The 17,669-nt window shown below is 59.8% G+C and overlaps 1 protein-coding gene across 8 annotated transcripts in view; it reads left to right on the forward strand.

Moving 5' to 3' along the window:
- Positions 1-3,591: 3,591 nt before the first annotated feature.
- GTF2IRD1 (GTF2I repeat domain containing 1) overlaps positions 3,592-17,669 on the forward strand; it is a 67,739-nt gene continuing 53,661 nt past the window's right edge. For 6 of the 8 annotated variants that reach the window (XR_005102218.1, XM_037375105.1, XM_037375107.1 and 3 more), the window contains exon 1: positions 3,593-3,778. The gene's annotated coding sequence lies outside the window, so the exon portion shown is untranslated. Of the gene's footprint in view, positions 3,779-17,669 lie in introns of all 8 variants that reach the window. The other 2 variants (XR_005102219.1, XM_037375109.1) reach the window with 1 other exon arrangement.

The raw sequence follows: 17,669 nt of genomic DNA on the forward strand, positions 1-17,669 counted from the left end.
TGCTTCACTCCCACTTGTGTCCTGTTGCAGTGGATTTTTTCGGAGACCGGCACAGATGGAAGAACAGCCAGGGACACTAAGCCATCGCAGTGGTCCCCCGGCTGGACCAGGCGCCCTTTCCACGAGTGCGAGCATCCCTAAAGGATGCTCATCACCTGTGTGGACCTGGTTCTGATGGAACATGTGAGGTCCCACCACATGGTCCACCTCCCCCCTGAAGTCCGTAGCCCCCAGCTGGCAGCATCCCCCCCACCCCGAGACCTCCCCAAGCAGCCGAGCTGCGGCTCAGCCCGTCCCCGTCCCTCCCGTCCCTCGCGTGGTTCAGCCCGCAGCCTGCCTTGCTCCACGGCCCCTGCCCAGGCTCCTTCTCCCGATTTCGGGATCGCTGTGACCTCCCCACACCCCAAGCACCCATGGCCCTACCTGGGGACGGCTCCCAAAGCCGAGACCCTGCTGGGAGCTGCTGCTGCCCACGGGGCTGAGCTCCACTCACACACCAGTGACCGAAGGTGGCACCCAGGGGTCTCCGACCTCATTTCATGGTCCCCAACCATGAGGATCAAGAGGGGACCCCAAAACCAGCTGGCACCGAGCCATCCCCAGGGGCTCAGCACTGGGGTCCCAGCTGTGTGACCACCCCTGCAGGACAGTTCCCCGCATGTCGGGAGCGAGCCAGGCGCTGGCCTTGGCCAAAGGACCTCGGGAAGCCTCTTGGCCAAGGTCCCTTCCAGGATCGGCATCCTGGGGTGGCTCCGAGAGGTGCCACCCTACAGCCGAACCCATGCTGGGGCGGGGGGAGGGGGTGTAACCCCCCCAAACACCAGCACCATCCTGTTTCTCTGGTGACACCATAAATGCTCCCTTGGGGCGGCTGTGGCCCCAGTGGCCATGGGCCGGGGGGGGGGGCAGGTCTGGTCCGGGGGGGGGGGGGCAGGTTTGGGGAGCAACACCGAGCGCAAGCCTGACCCCAGGGGGGGGCCCAGTGGGAACAAGGCACTGGGGGCTGCAGCCTCCCAGGGCACAGAGCAGGGGCACGGCACAGCGGTGGCAGCTGCACAAAAATCCACTTTCCTCCCCTTTTTTTTAAATCACCCAGGGTTTTTGGGCTGGCAGCGTGCCAAGGGGTGCTGGGGACCCCCGCACCCAAACCTCCCTGTCCCTCGCAGGCAGCTCCTCCTGTGCTCGCATGGCCTAATTCAATTAATTTTGGTGGGTGGTTTTTTTTGGGGGGGGAGGTCTGGCTTACAGATAATTAGCCCACAGATGCCCTGATTTCTTTCGTCGGAGTAAGATCTTCCATTTAATTATTCAGCGAGTGTGTTCTCACTCCCCAGGGATGGCGGGTGCCCAGTGGGGACCAGCTCTGGCCACCCTGTCCCAGCTCCTCAAACCCTTCGTCCCTGTGGGGTGTCCCCAGCCCCCCTCCCCCGTGCAGGTTTCCCAGGCCTGATGCCATGGGGAGGGACGCGGGGGGTGCCAGGTGCCCGCGTGGGGCTCGGCAGCACCGAGAAGCCCCTTCCCCGCTCCTCCAGAAACTGGGAAAAAGTGTTTTCTCTTAAAATGTTTTCTTCTCCCCACGGCCCCGGAGCAGTAATAAATCATCACTTATTTAAACCAAAATCCAGCTAATGGAGCAGCTGCATAATGCGTCTTCAAAGGGAAAAAAATGTCAGCAGTTTCCAAACTTTGGAGGTTAAAACGCTGTCAAGTTATTTTTAATAGTTTTTCATTTGTTTTAATTCGCTGTTCCTTAATGTGCCGCGAGGCGCTGGGGGAAGAGCCGTTCCCTGCTCCTGGCTCCTGGCACAGCCCGGACCACTGGGCCAGCCGGCAGGGGCATGGCAGGCTGTGCCGTGCCAAACTGGGCCATGCTGAGCTGTGCTGTGCCAAGATGGGCCATGCTGGGCTGTACTGTGCCAAACTGGGCCACGCTGGGCTGGGCCATGATGTGCCGTGCCAAGCTTGGCCATGCCGGGCTGTGCCGTGCCAAGCTGGGCCATGCTGGTCCGTGCTGGGCTGTGCCGTGCCAAGCTGGGCCATGCCGGGCTGTGCCGTGCCAAGCTGGGCCATGCTGTGCTGTGCCGTGCCAGGCTGGGCTATGCTGTGCAGTGCCAGGCTGTCCCATGCCAAGTCGGGCCATGCTGGGCTGTGCTGGGCTGTGCCGAGCTGTCCCATGCCAAGCTGGGCTGTGCTGGGCTGCGCCGTGTCAAGCTGGGCCATGCTGGGCCATGCTGAGCTGTGCCGTGCTGTCCCATGCTATCCCATGCCATGCTGGGCTATGCCAGGTTGTGCCAAGCTGGGCCACGCTGGGTTATGCCATGATGTGTTGTGCCAAACTGGGCCATGCTGTGCTGTGCTGAGCTGTGCCGTACTAAGCTGGGCCATGCCATGCCATGCCAAGCTGTGCCATACTAGGCTGGGCCATGCTGTGCTGTGCCGAGCTGTGCCGTACTAAGCTGGGCCATGCCATGCCATGCCAAGCTGTGCCATACTAGGCTGGGCCATGCTGTGCTGTGCCGAGCTGTGCCGTACTAAGCTGGGCCATGCCATGCCATGCCAAGCTGTGCCATACTAGGCTGGGCCATGCTGTGCTGTGCCGAGCTGTGCCGTACTAAGCTGGGCCATACAGCACCAGGCTGTGCCATGCCCTGCCAAGCCCACCTATGCCATGCCAGGCCGTGCCGTAACGGGCTGTGCTGAGCCAGGCTGGGCCATGCACCGATGAGCTGTGCCGTGCGGGGCCAGGCCACGCCGCGCTGTCAAGCCATGCCACGCAGGGCTGTGCCAAGCCATGCTGTGTCATGCTAAGCTGTGCCATGCTAAGCCAAGCCGTGCTGAGCTAACTATGCAGGGCAAGACTGTGCCATGCTGTGCTATGCCGTGCCGAGCTGTGCAAAGCCAGGCTGTGCCAAACCATGCCGTGCTAAACCAAGGTGTGCTAACCTGAGCAGAGCCGTGCCAGGCCATGTCGAGCTGTGCCATGCTGCACAGAGCTGTGCTGAGCCATGCCGTGCCATACCGAGCTGAGACAAGCTACACGGGGCGATGTCGTGCCATGCTGAGCCACGCAGGACCAAGCCGTGCCAAGCCAAACTCTACCAGGGCAAAGCTGTGCCAAGCCATACCGTGCCAAACCACACAAGGAGCGTGCCGAACCGTGCCAAGCCGAGCCATGCCAACGCCAACAGGTGGCGACAGGTCCCCATTGCACCCCTGTGACCACCCCAGGAACCAAGTGGGCTACCGTGCCGAGCCGCGCCGAGCCGTGTCCAGCTGGAACGGCTCGGCTCGGCGCCTCTCGGCACGGCTCCGGAGCGGCATGAAAGGACTTAATAGAGCTCAGCCCTCCCCCCAACCCCCCCGGCCGGTTATCGGGCTGCTTAATCCCGTATGTAAATGGCAGCCAATGGATGGTGCCGTTGAGCGGGGTTGGGATTAGCGGCGGGGCGAATGGCTGGCACTTTTACTGGGATTACAGAACAAAGAGCTGCTCTCCTTTCCCAGCTTGGGGTGGGATTTTTTTTTTTTAACGCCCCCCCTCCCTCCTTTTTTTTTTCCCCTTTTTTTTTTCCCCCTCTTCCCCCCCCCGCCTTCCCTCCTTCCTTTTTCTTGTCTTTAAGCCCCATCGGGCAGCACCGGCTCCGCCCGGGGAGGAGGGAGGCGGCGGGAGGCGGGAGGCGGCTCCATCCCGGCCCCCGCCCGCCCGCCCCCGCCGCTCCCGCCGCTCCCGCGCAGCCTCGCCGGGGGAGGCAGGAGCGCCGCGCCCGAGCCGCCCGCGGTAAGGAAAAGTTTTGCCCCCCCCCCCCCCCCCCCCAATGTGCCCACCCCCCCCTCAGTCCCAGTCCTGGATGTAGCAGTGCGGGGGGGAACGGTGGGCCAAGGGGGGTGTTGGGGAGGCGGCACGGTTTGGGGGATGCTGGGGGGAAATAGGGGTGGGGAGGTGGGGGGTTCGTGGGGGTGGGTGGTAGGGCTGGGGGATGCTGGGGGGAATAGGGGTGAGAGGGTGCTGGGTTCGTGGAGAGGGGTGCTGGGGGGTGGTAGGGCTGGGTGATGCTTGGGGAATAGGGTTGCGGGGTGGTGGGGTGCCGGGGGTTCGGGGGCTGCTGGGGGGTGATAGCGATGCTGGGGGATGCGGGGGGCAGGAGGACTGGGGGATGCTGGGGAGCGATAGGGCTGTGGGGTGGGGGGGTGCTGAGGCTGGGGGATGCTGCAGGGTAATAGGACTGGGGGGATGTTGGGGGGCTGGAGGGCTCTGGGGGGATGCTGGGGTTGGTGGGGCTGTGGGGGGTGTTGAGCTCTTTGGGGCTTGGGGGGCATTAGGGCTGGCGGGAGGGAATGCTGGGGGTGATGCTGGGGCTTGGGGTTGGTGGGGTCCAGCAGGGCTGGGGGGATGCCAAGAGGCAATAAGGCTGGGGGGGGGGCATTAGGGGTTGGGGGTGCCAGCGCTGCAGGGGTGCTTGGGGCGGTAAGGCAGGGGGCTGGGGGGGCGATGGTGCCGGGGCGGTGGGGCAGGGGATGCCGGGCTGGCCTTCGGTGCCCACCACCCCAACGATGTCCCATGTGCCTAAGGCAGCCCCAGGGCTACCACTTGCCCCAGCTGCGCCCGGCGGTGCCGAACAGGGGGGAAGCGGCAAGTGGGGTGCCGGGGCTCGCCTCCGCCGGCACGGGGAGCAGCAGCAGCGCGGCTGGAAATAGAAACAGGGTTGAGCTGACGAAGCGCTGGGGGCTTCGGCTGGGCTGGCCACCTGGCCTCGCACGGTGGCCCACGGGCTGGAGCGACAGGCATCCTCTGTGGCCCCCCCGGGGCTGGCGGGGGCGAGCCGGGGGCTCTGGGTGCGTGGGGGTAGTCGTGATGGGGAGAAAGTTGCTCCCTGGGGAGCCGGTGCCCTTGTCCTTCCAGCGCGTGGGGCTGGCGGCAGGTTTAGCTGGGCTATCCGTCCATCGGAGCGATGCTGTTAATGCGCCTTGCGCCGGAGCGAGCCTCGGAGCCGTGCAGGTAACGCTGGGGGCTTGCGGCGAGAGCGCTTCGGGAGGTGGGGGTGCCGCCGAGCATCACTGCAGAGCCACGGGGCTGGGTGTCGCGGGTGCTTGGGGGTCCGTGGCTCGGCCTCCTGCTGCATCGTTGCCCGTTGGCGTGCAGGCTCCGGATGCTGGAACCGGCTGGGGACAGTGGCACGGAGCCTCGTGTGACGGGAGCCCCCCGTTTTGGGGTGTCTGCTCCTGCTGGAGGAGCTGCTGGGGATTAATCCTGCACATGAGCGCCGTTAATTCCGCAAGATCCCGGGTCTCCGGTCCCCGCCAGCGCAGGCAGCCCCGCTGTACCGGCTGTCACCCGTCCGAGCCCGCGGAATTCCCTGCTCCGGGGGAACGGCCGCAGCACCCGCTCGGAGATGAGAAAGCGGTGCAGCAGCTGCCGGTGGCAGACCTGACCCTGCTGGTGGCCAAGGGGCTGGGGGGCTAAAGGCCGTGGTTCGGTGCCTCTGCCGTGGCCTGTGGCCCCCCCAGGGCAGCGAGCCCTGGGCCGGTGGCGAGCTGTCAGCCGGGTGCCCGAGCCACCTTTGAGCCGCGGCAGCGTGGTGTGGCTGCCCCTGGTGCCAGGGTGCCAGTGACCACCGGACTGGGTGTCCCGCTGTGCCACGGGGCTGCCCTGCCCCGCTGCTATCCGGGCTGGCGTTGCCCCCCAAGGCCGCGTTTTTGGGGTGATCCCTGCCCGGGATGTGTGGCCGCTGGTGCGGGCAGGGGTCGGGCGGCTGCGCTGGCGGGGTGCTTGCAGGAGCTGGGGGTGATGGAGGGGGACGGGCGCTGGTGGCCATCATGGCCTCCCTCTACTGTCCCTCCCGGGAGGGCTGTCACGGCTGGGCAGGGGAGCTGCTGGTGCTGCCCTGGGTCGCTGCTCGTTCAGGTTTGCTAATGAGAAGCCAAGAGTAAGAGGGAAGGAACCTGCTCAGGGATGTATTTAGGAACCTGCTCAGGGATGTATTTAGGAACCTGCTCAGGGATGTATTTAGGAACCTGCCCTACCAGCCCGGGTGAGAGACGTGGTGCCCTCGGGGCAGCCCGGCACGGTGCTGGTAGGTGTCCGGTGGGACCTTGCGTGGGGCAGGAGGTGACCAGGAGGGTGGGCTTTGGGGCCAGCACAGAGGACAGTTCTGGCTGTCCCACTTGATGTGTATCACGTATGACTTGAGCGATGTTCTGCTTAAAGGAAGGAGAAAAAAACCCCAAACCCCAAAATCCCAGACCAAAACAAGCGACCTCTCGCCGCTGGAGCTGATGGGGGATTCCCATCTTCTGCTCCTGCAGGAAATAGCTCAGATTTTTTTCGGCAATTATCAATGCCCCGTACTTCCTTTGGGAATTTCTGCACCCCGGCAGCCAGGCTGGAGGAATGTGGAGGAACTCCGGTCACCGGCCAGGCTCGTCCCCAGCCGGTGGCCCACTGCGGGGCTGACCCCTGGGGTGGGCACAGGGCTCGGCGGTGGCCGTCGTCGGCTTGGGCAGCAGTGCCTTGCCCTGCCCGGTGGCCAGCGGGCATGATTGCTCCTTGTGCTGCCGGCATCCCTTTGCAGATGCCTGTGGTGGGTGGATGTGGTGCTGGATCCTCATGGCAGTGGAGGTGTGGATGGGGAGTGCTGCTCCCAGGATGGCTGCGCTTGGGTTTAAGTGGTAGGTGATGGTTTGGGGCAAGGGGCTGTGCTGGTGCCCGTGCTCTGCTGCCCCTCCAGCCATGTCTGCCCGTGTTGCACCTTCTTGGCAATGCCCAACCTCCTCTGGGGCTTTGTGGAGAGCAGAGGCAGATGCTGAAGGCACCTGGGGTGGGTTTGCCACCACCAGAAGCCTTCCCCTCTCAAGGACAGGGAGAAGGAGAGGAAAGAACGTACGGGAGGCCCTTCTCAGGATGGAGATATCCATCCAGGAGCTAAAAATGTGTTTATTGATTCATTTATTGGGAAGAGCCCAGCTGGAAGCTGTCGGGAAGGGCTTCTGGTGTCCATCTGGATGCTGGTCTGAGCAGTGGGGCTGGGGGTGGAGAGCAGCCCTGGCCGCAGGTTTGCCAGGGAGGTGGCAGGTACGTGCAAACAGGAGCAAGGTTTCCCATGACTTTGCTCTGCCCTGTTGCAGCCTGGCCCTTCACAGAACGTGTTTTATTCACATCTCTTGAGGCCTTTTAGGAAAAATTTCTTCCACAAAAGAGCGGTTGGGCACTGGAACAGACTGCCTGGGGAAGTGGTGGACTCGCCGTCCAGGAGGTGTTTAAAAGATGTGTAGATGCAGTGCTTAGGGATATGGTGGGCTTCCAGTGCTGGGTTAACGGTGGGACTCGATGATCTCAAAGGTCTTTTCCAACTTAAATGATTCTATGATTGTCTTTGAAAAGAGGTGAGGAGCCTTCAGCCCGGTCAGAAGCGGTGGGAGGCTTGGGGCTGCGTGGTGGCCAGGCTCCAGGTGGTCTTTGGGGGTTTTCACTCACCGGTTCGATGCTTCGTTTCTTAGGGCAGCCCTGGTGGCTGAATTTGCTTCAAGCCCAAGAGAAAAATGTCAAGTGAGCCCGGGTAGGTGCTCGTCCTTGCCACATGCTGCTCCTGTGGTGGTGGGGGAGCGATGCGCTGGGGTGGGGGCTGCAGCCGGAGAAATCCCCCAAAGCAGCTGGGGCATGGCTGTTGTGGGAATATCCCCGCGTCTCATCCTGTTTCTGGAGCTGCTGCCAAACGCTGCCTTACGAACGCTTTGGCAGGATTTCTGAGGGACTTACCTGTGGGAAAGGAAGCTTTGCTGCTGCCCTAGGTAGGATGCTGCGAAGAAAAGCACTCGGCACACGAAGCCCCTCCTGGAGAGCAGTTGTACCGAGGTGGGATTTACATTCCTGCAGGCAAACAGCTTCTGTTTGAGTTTTCTGGCTTCACGTTTCCTTGACTCTGCTCCGTGCTGGCCTGGCTGGTTCAAGAAGAGAATCAACCTCAGCGGGCCGAGCAGGGACTGGTGAGGAGCACAGCTCTGCTGCTGTGTGTCCACGTGGATGTCACTGTCCTTTACCAGGGCTTCCCCCCATCAGAGCTGATTCTCCACCTCTCACCTGAGGGATGAAGTGTCTGTCTTTGTTTTCTTTAAATGTGCAACATCAAAGGAGGCAGGCGCCGGCGGGGAGGTTGGTGTGGACCCCAGGAGGGCTCCTGGAAATGTGTACTCCAGCGCCCGCCTGCCTGTCTCGGTCCTCTGCCCCAGGAGATGAAGGGACAACCCAGATGTCCCCTTGCCGTGGGTGACATCCCGATGTGGCGTGCTGCACTGCTGCAGCCATCCAAGTGGGTGCATGGCGGGTGGGCGCACAGGCTCGTGGTGGGCACTGTGGACCTGCTGCTGATCTGCTCCTGGAGCACCTTGGGCAGAGGGAAACCTGGGAGCTCGGGGGGCGCGTTGGGTGTAGATCCCTCAGGAGATGGCAGGAGGAAACACTGGTGGGAGGAATGTTTTGTCACCTTTTTTATTTTTTGAAGCATTTCTCGCGCTTTTTGGTGGTGTGTGCTGGTTGCTGCCAGGGCTTGTGTGTCCTGCTTAGCTGGGATGCTCCTGGAGGAGAAACCTCCCCCTGGAATGGGTGGATGGAGGTCAGAGGGATTTGCGTGCTTCCGAGAGAAACGTGTGGTGCCCAGGCCCTGATAACCAGCAGCTTTATGGGGTGGTTTGAAGTGGGGCTGGAAAGTCCCTTTACATGGGAAGAAGTGTTTGGTGAAGAGGTAGGAGCTAAGCCCCGTCCCTGGCCAGGGAGGGGGTGGATGTGTTAAGGAGCCCTTGGCTTCCTTCTCCTTTGCTAAAAAAAAAAGAAAAAAAACCAGCCCGGAAAGCTTTCCCTCTAACTCTTGGTTAGAAGGACATCAGGGCAGTCAGCCTGGCTTAGAGAAAACTCGTGGTGAGCAGAGCAGGAGTGCTCCAGAGCAAGGTAACACCCGGGAAATGAAGCCATCGCAGTAGGTGAAGATCTCCTGGGGCTTATCCTGTGGCCGTGAGAGAAGATCCTTTGCCCACCTTCAAAGGGTGGCATGCAGGGATGAGCGTTGTCCCTGCGCCCGGGTCGTGGCAGAGCTCACAACTTGCCTGGACCCTGTGGCTGCGTGGACGTGCCTCCTGCCTGGGAAATGGCCCGCGTGAGGTGACCTTGCCCTGGGACACTGGCCACCGGCCACCGGGTTGCTCATCTGCTGCTGGAGCTCCAGCCCGGTGGCACCCAAGGGTTGGCCCTGGGCGGTGGGGCTGGCTCCGACCACGGTGCCGGGGATGGAGGTGGCTCCCTGGAGGCGGGCAGAGCCCCCTCCACTGGCACGCACAGGTGAAAGAGGCAGACCCAGCCCTGCTTCTAATTAGTGGCAACCCTCGTGCCTGAAATTAAGCTCAGCCACTTTGTAAGGGCTTGGCACTGGGGAGCACGCGTGGCATGGCACATGGGTGACAGCAGCAGGGAGCAGTGCCCGTAAGGCTGGCGCTGCCCTCGCCTACCAGCAGCCACCAGGGAGAGCCTCCGGGATACCCAAATTTTGGGATGAGGCTTGAGATGAGCTGTGGGGCTGCTGGTCCGTACCCTGCTGCGGGACGGAGACCCCAGAGGGGCGCATGTGGCAAGGGGCAGGTTTTCCCTGGATGGATGCTGCTGCTCGGAGCTTCTCAAAATAAAAAAAACCCTAAAACCATCGTAAAGGATGGTTTGCATTCGGGGCTGAACTGGCGCCAAGCCCTGCAGGATGGGGGTTGTGGCATGTCCCCCCCAGCCCTGGCAGGATGGTGCTGTGCCCACTGCGGTCGGGCTTTGGGACCTATTTGAGGCTTCCATCAAAGTCACCCTCCTCCCTATCGGGTCAGCTTTCTGCTTCTTTCCTTGCAGGGTAGGTGATGGGGATGGAAAAACCTGTAGGAAAGGCAGGATTATGTCTCCCTAATTAGTAGGGGCCTGATTACCATTTCTACCCAGAGATCTGGCAATGATTAAATATGTGGGAATTATCTTTATTATTTGTGTTGCATTAGTATTTAGGAGGCTAGGACCCCGCCGGCTGTGCCAGCAACCAGCGGTAGCCCTCGGCTGGAGGAGCGGCGTCGCTGGCACGCGTGCTGCCTGTCCTGGCTGGCGCTGGGGGTCTGAGCCCCGCGCACCCGTGGCAGCACCCAAATTGCTCTTGCAGCTCTGCTCCCGGGACCTTAGAAGGATGTAAAGCATTGAATTGTGCATCTTTTTTTGTTGCATACAAGTCACATGTGGTTTAGCGTATGTGTGTGGGGGGAAAACGGTGTATTAACGTGACCTCTGAGATCGTGATTTATATATAGATTTAAAATGTAGATATTTATTTTTTTTTGGCACCTGTGTTGTCGAAGCCCAGGAGTTGGCCGCCGCCTTTAGATGCTCTGGCTTTATTGTTGGAGGGCTACAATAAAGCAATCTCGTTAGGTAAATATAACGATGTTACGATCCACCATCTGCTAAAGTGCTGCTGTGCGGCGCTGGCAGGGCAGTGGGAGCTGCTGCCACTCCGCTTCTTCCCTGCTCCTTCTCACCGGTGGCTGCCGTGGGTCTTGTGTGTCCTAGGAGAAACACGAGGGGTTGGTATGGATGGAGAAAGGGCTTTTTCCTATGGTTTCCTCTCTTTTAACCGGACAGGGGATGAGCTGTTGAACCCTTCCAGCTGGTGAGGAGCGATTCCCATCAGAGCGCGGTGGGGCTGTTGTGATGGTGTCGGCAGGTCCTTCCAAAACTGGGTCACCACTTTGCTGAGCTGTGGAGACCCCAACACGTGGGGATGCTCTGGTCTGCAAGGACACCCCAAGAAGCTCCCAGGTCCTGGGGTCCCACAGCATCATCCTTGCTCCCATCCGAGCAGTGTGGGGTACCCCCGTCCTGCTGGCAGCAGGGACACCCCCCACCACCCCAGCCCCCCCACCCCCCCGCCATTGGAAGCCCTTTTGCAATCGGCAGGAAGGATTGCGCTCTGTTGGCAAAATATGTGAGGAACTCTGCTTGTTTAAAGTGCCTTTGGGGTTTTGGGCCTTAAATAAACATCCTGGTTGGGGTTTGGGTTGGAGGTTTTCATCCTGGGAAAGGCAGGCGGGGGGAAGGGAGCTGTGCCGGTGCCCCAAGTCTGCGTGCGCCTTCTGACAAGGTTATAAATTAGCTTCATTAGAGGAGGATCACTGAAAATAAATTGCTCCGCACCCTTTAAGGGCATTGCCGGGCTGTAATTTCATCTCAGCTTTCTGGGGAAAAATGCCTAGAAACCCTTGAAGTGAAATTACAGCATCGTACCCCGGATTAGAGCTTGGTATTTTTGTCCCCCCCGTCCGTCCCCCCCCCCCAAAATGCAGACATCCCCGGATGAAGCTTGGCAGGGGGTTGGCGGCAGGTTTCTGGCACACGCCAGGCGATGCCCGGTGGGAGAGCAGCGTGCCGGCCGTCAGATCCCTGGTGGAACGGCACAGTTCAGCCCGAGTGGCCCATGTGCTGTTCCTGCAGATCTGTGGCAGGAGTGGGCAGCCAGCGACCTTTAACAGGACATTAAACATTTATGAAACCCGTTAGAATTAGTGTCAGGTTGTATTTATTTATCTTACTTAAAAAGAGAGAGGAGAAAAAAAGACGAGCGTGACCTGAGTCCCGTGAGCTGAGCGCCCTGGTGCTGTGCCCCCCCAGCCCTCCCTGTGTAAGCTCCCGGAGCAAAGGGCTGGCTCCAGGATGGATCCAGCACCCACCTGTGCCCTTCCCGCTGCTCCTTGCTGGATCCCACTGCAAGGAAGAGCAGGCAGCGGTGGTGCATCCCAGCATCCAATCCCATCCCCATCCTGCGCCCTTCAAATACTTTTCGTTTGAGTGGGCTAATTATTTTTTCCCCCCACTTGCCCAAAGGTTTATTCTTTTCCAGGGGGTGGGAGAGCATGAGATTAGCCCCACATCTCCTGCGACATCTCCCCACAGCCACCTGCCGGGTTTCCCCGCACCGTCCCTCTGAGGATTACGCACTCTCTTGAAAACCTCTTTGTTTCCCCATGCTTGCTGTTGTAATTTATGTACGATGCCGTAGCTTGTTGAAAAACAAGGTCTTTATCTCCGTGGGAATTACACCTGCAGAAATCCAGCCCTATCGTTGCCTGCACACGAGGCTCTCCATGATAAAAGCTGGCTCCGGCACTGCCGCAGCGATACAAAAGTTTCCTCTACTTTAGCTGCCGGCAAGGGTGATGCTTGTGTCCCCTCCGCACCTCGGAGCGCACAAATCCCCTCATCTTTAAATACTCTCTCAAAGCAGGCTGCTTGGGTTGTGGTTTCATCGCTGAGAAATTTTCTTCCCCCTGAGTTCTTTCTTTCTCCCCTAGCATCATAGGTATCGTTGAATTTTATTTTTTTTTTTTTTGGCTTCTGGTTATTTTATTTCATTTATGTAAGATGCGTATTTCCATGTTCACTGACCTTCCGGCATGCTGTGGACCTGATGCGGTGATGCCGATGGATGGAGTGGAGCGTGCGTCTCATGGGGCCAAGGGTGCCTGTGGGTGGCTGGCAGCCGCGCTTCTGGAAAGGGCTATTTTTAACAGCTGGGCTTGCGCTGGGTTGCCATTTGTGTGGCAGAGCACGTAGACATCCTTTATTATTTTCAACCTGGTAATTAAAAATAGCGTGGAGTTGTCGCCGCTGTGGTGGCCCCTGCTGAGGATGCTCTGGGATGCGGGCTTTCCCATGTTACGGGTGGGCTTTGCTCCCCCCAGTTGCTGTCCCAGTTGGGGCAGGGATGGCGATGCCAGTCGGCAGCCGGAGCCAGCCCCTCGGAGGTGCAAGTCTGGGAGAGCAGGAAAGGAAATGGCTCTGGTCGGGGCTGTGAGCGAGGGGAGCTGTGGGAGGCTGGCAGACAGCCTGCTGGCCCCTGTGCCCCTTCCCTGCGCCTCCGCACCCCCCAAAAGCAAAATGGGTGCACGTCGGCATCGCCTGGGTGGGAGCCAGGATGTGGTGCTGGGGTGCCCTTCCTTTCTCCTCCCCATAACTCTTTTCTTGTGGTCAGATGAGGCTCAGGGGGTGCTGGGTTGGGTCTGCGCCCCCCCGCATGCTTCCCCACCTCAAAACCGTCAGTGATGCCTATAGAAACCTTAGAGCAAATGCCGTTCCTCATTAAACCATGTGCTGTGGGTGTGCCGAGGGTTTCTGTCCTTTCCACACCCCCCTCCTTCACTAACCCCACTTTCACCGGGCGATGCTACGGAAGGCGTTCAGCCCAGAACCTTCCTTCTCAGTATTGATTTGCTTTCTGCTTGAGTCTCCTCTTATTGCCCTTGGTATTCTGAGTGGCTGGAAGGATGCTGGGGAGAGCCAGGCTGCCTTTCGGGGTGTTTCGTGTCCCCGGCAGCGAGGTGATGTGCACAGGGGCTGGGTGGAGGATGGAGCGGTACCCCTCCTTGGAGGTGCTGGTGCGCTGGGGGTCAACAGATTCGGGCTGCGAGGTTCAACTGTGGTGAAAGATGCTGGAGAGATGAGAGATCACACTTAGCACCCAGGGAAAGCCTCTTGTAGGGGGCTGGGGTGGTTTTCTCCTCCGGGATCACTGGCCTTGGGCAGAGATTAAGGTGCTTCCTCCCATCTTGGGGGGAAACCAGCATTTGCTTTAATTAGATTTTTGGGCTCCATCCGAGCCAGCAGCTTCACGATGATGAGGCACGGTGGCGGAAGTGGCTGACTATACAGCTGCCTATTTAATATATACTTGCCCACTAGAAAGTAGGCTCCGTCTTTACCGCTCTGTGGCTGCGCATGGTGCAGAGCCGTGCCGAGAGCACGCTGGCTCCCCGGGCTCAGGCACCCTTGCTGCGGGGCAGTGGGTGCCCCTTGCCTGATCGCTTGCCACCTATTTAAGGGGAAATGATTAAGAAATGAATTCACAATCTCAGGCTCGTGGGTCCCGATGCGAAACGCTTTGATTGCCGGGAGCGGGAGTGTGATGTGGGTGAGCACACTGCTTCCCATCCTTCTGGCTGAAGCAAGAGGTATTCGGGGCTTTTGGTGTTGGGGGATTTGATGTTTGAAAATTCACATTTTATATCGGTTTCTACAGGTTTCGTGGTGTGTGAGGTTGTGCGGGTCTCGGCAGGGTTTGGGGCATGGGTCTGTGCTTGGCAGCATCCTGAACCGGGGTGATGGGTAGATGGTGGTAACCCGAGCTGTCCCCAGCGCTGCAGCCCTCGTTTCCCATCTCATAAGTGTCCACATTGGAGGGGTTTCTGTTTTTCAACTCGACAAGCCCAAGTGCAAAAAATAAGCCGCAAGCCCAAAAACTAAACTGTGTGCTCTCTGCCTTCCCCGTGACAAGGTGCTCAGCCCCAAAAATCTCATTTTTTGGGGGCCAGTCCCCACCCCTGGTGTCACCCTCTCCTGGCAGCATCACCATCTCAGAGCCACACCGGCACTGAGCACCTCTGACACCCAAACCACAACGCACATGTATTTATTTCTGTTATTTATGGGGTGTCTGAGCCAAGCTCTTGTTTTCCCCAGTGGCAGGGAACCGGGGTGCCTTCCAGCTGCCTCAGCACCCCCTGAACCTGCCCCAGGCACCCCGAGAGGCGCTGGGTGCTGGGCGTTGGGTGCTGATTTCCCTGCCCTCACACCCAAAGCAGGGTTCCAAATCTGGGACTCCGCTTCTCTTGGCGCTTCGTCGGGCGCCGGAGGCTGCCGATTAAGGGAAATGTGCCACGAGGCAGGTTTGCTTGCAGGATTAAAGCAAATGAATATTTATGCGCTATGCAAAGCGGGCCTGATAAGATATGCATATCATTGGGAATTTGAAGCGGTTTTGGTTTGGGCCCAAGATGAAGGGGGTGTGCATGTCGGTGCGTTACGTGGGTTTAAAGGGATGGGTTTTTTTCTCTTGCTGCACAGAAATAAAAATAGGGAAAAAACAAGGGGGTTTTGCTTCTCAGCTGCTCCTGTCTTGGGTTTCACCGTCTCTCTGCATCCTGTGTCTTTAACTGCAGGGATGGAGAGAGCCAGGGAGTAGAGGGCAGCGCAGGCAGCATTTCGTATGCAAATATATGCGTGCCCCGTCCTAATATTCGCTGTGTTTACACTAATGCAAACAACTGTTGACTTAGTTTCAACAGATAATGTGTTTCATAACCAATGGAAATGAGAATTAAGCCGGAATTTAGCAGGGGGAACATGGTGTTTCTGCGAGACCTCAGGCTGCGCTGGGTTCGTGCCCGTGTGCCGTGTCGGTGGTCGTGGCAGTGCCAGCACCGTGGGGTGCCGGGGGCTGGGGCTCAGCACCCCTGGGGGCCCCCTTCTTGCTGGTGTTGGGGGACCCCTCTGCTGGCTGATTACCCTTGCTAGGCTGCCCCGGTGTGGGGTGAGCGGCGTGGGGATGGCTGGTCGGCTGGGGGTCGGTGAGCTGAACTGGCCCACTGTCAAGGCAGGCGGCGTCCCCCCAAAGTTGTGGGAGCTGGGGCTGGTCACAGGCCAGCTCTCCCCTGTGCAAGAAGGGGCTTGTGTGCTTCGGGGGGGTCGAGGCATCAGGGGAAGGGAAATGCTGGCCCAGGCCACTATGCTGGGGCCCGAGCACTGGCACAGCCCGGGAGGGAGGAGGTGGCAGCGGCCAGGTCACCTTGTCCCGGCGTAACCCTGAGCAGCAGCGTGTGGGAGAGGGCCTGGCTGTAGTTTAGGGCCAGATCCTGGCCAGCCCGGGGCAGTCCTTGCAGGGCTCCCCAGGGCAGCCTTTGAGTCATGGCTCCAATCACTGGCTATCGGAGCCGCTCCCGCCGCCTCCGCCCCATGCCTGCTGCCTTCCCACCCCACCGCATCCCAAATCCCACCACCCGGGCAAGGCGGGACCCAGCACCACCACGAACCCCCCGGGATGCTGCATCGCCCTTCCCAGGTGAAGGCACTGATGCACGTGGGCAGCTCCCACAGCCCCAAGGGGCACAGGCGTCGCCAGGGAATTGGCAGTTTGGCACCCATGGGTGTGTAATCACCGTCTCTGGGTGTGGGTTTGTCCCCATCCGTCTGTCTGCCTGTCCCCTCCCTGCTGGGTGGCTGCCACCCAGCGCAGCAGAGTTTGCTGTGCTCAGGGCACCGTGTTCAAAAATGCTGAGCCCCCGTGAACGTGGCGGGGGAAAATCGTACGGTGCGCACCCAAGCTGTATTAGACACCAGCGAATCTCCCCATGAGAGCTGCAGGGACGGTGACACCGGTGGGGACACGTTGGAGGTGCATGACTCTACCAGCCCCTGGGCCGCCCCCAGCCACCGGGATGCTGCTCTTGGGATGCAGGAGCAGCACAGCAGGACCTGGCGCTGCAGCCATCGTGATGCTGGTTGTGATGCCAGGGTCCAGGGAAGCCAGAGTGTCCGTGGCCGGTCCCGGTGGCTCCCGGCGCATCGTCTGCCAGTGGAGGGTGATGCCTGTGCCTGAGCTGGGTGGGGGCCATGCGGCACCCGCGGCTGTTTGTGTCTGGCAGCCGGCGGTGATGCCGATCCCTGATAGCGCCGCAGTAATGGCGGGGTTTGCTGGGGTTTGCATGAGAAACAGCCGGTTTCGGGGCTGGTGCCATGGCCAGAGGCTGCCCAGGAAGGAAATGGGGATCCAGGCTGGCTGGGGCAGCAGCTGCCGGCAGCCTCCCCCTTCCAGGTGGCACTGCTGGCTCCCTTGGAGGGTCACGCAGGGGTGGCTGTGTGCCCGGCTTCAGCAAAGGCTCCTCCATTGCCGGTGATGAGTCCCCTGCCTGCGTGGGATGCCCGATTCTGGGCAGGCGTCAAGGCCATGGGTGACAGGGCACAGCGGCACCGGCTCTCAGCACACGTGCTCCCCGCCACCGGGCTGGGGCAGTGGGTGAGTGCTGGGGCGACCCCGGACCTGCTCTTGCCTTTCCAATCTATCCCATGAAATAAGGGAGAAGGGAGAGGGAAGGAGCGGGGAGCTCAGGGCGCGGGATGCTCCCATCTCCAAGCCTCCTTTCATCCTCTTAGAAAGTAATTTTATTTTTTTTATTGAGCTTATTTATGTGGCGGAGATTATATTCTTATCCAGGCGTGGGATTAGCAAATAGCCCATCCTGAAACACAGGGAATACTCGACACTGAGACACCAATAGCCAGAGAGAAATATTAGGGATAAACTAATGAGATTAGGTAGCGGCTCTCTATCGGGGACCTCCTTGGGCAGAGCAGAAGGCCGGTGCTGAGCAGTGGTGGCCATGGGCTGGAGTCGGGGGTTGGGATGGATCAGTGCCATCAACAGCAGCTTTGTAAAAGAATAAAACCTTGGGGTTGAGTGTTGTGGAGCAAGACGCCAGCATCCCCTTTCATGGTGAGGACCAGGCTGGGCCATCCTATGCTGAGCCCTTGCAAACTCATGTCCCCCCTGCCTGGGCGCTGCGTCTCTCTCTATTTGCAGTTTGGGGATTTTTCTGCTAGATAATTCAGAATTATCATTATTTGTTACTATTACATGGAGCAGTACGTGGTTAGACAGACACAAGGTGGGCACACCAACTGAGGCGATAGCCGGGACAGAGCATTGGGCACCGTTCAGAGAAAGCAAACCTTGTACTGTGGTGTGGGGCCAGTGCTGGTGCACCTGTGGGCATCGTGAACATGGGATTTTTCCTTAATTTAGCGGGGGGGGGGGTGTGAAAGGGAAGGAAAAAAA

This window comes from Falco rusticolus, chromosome 1 (genome assembly GCF_015220075.1).
Source record: "Falco rusticolus isolate bFalRus1 chromosome 1, bFalRus1.pri, whole genome shotgun sequence".
In the NCBI taxonomy this organism is placed as follows: Eukaryota; Metazoa; Chordata; class Aves; order Falconiformes; family Falconidae; genus Falco; species Falco rusticolus.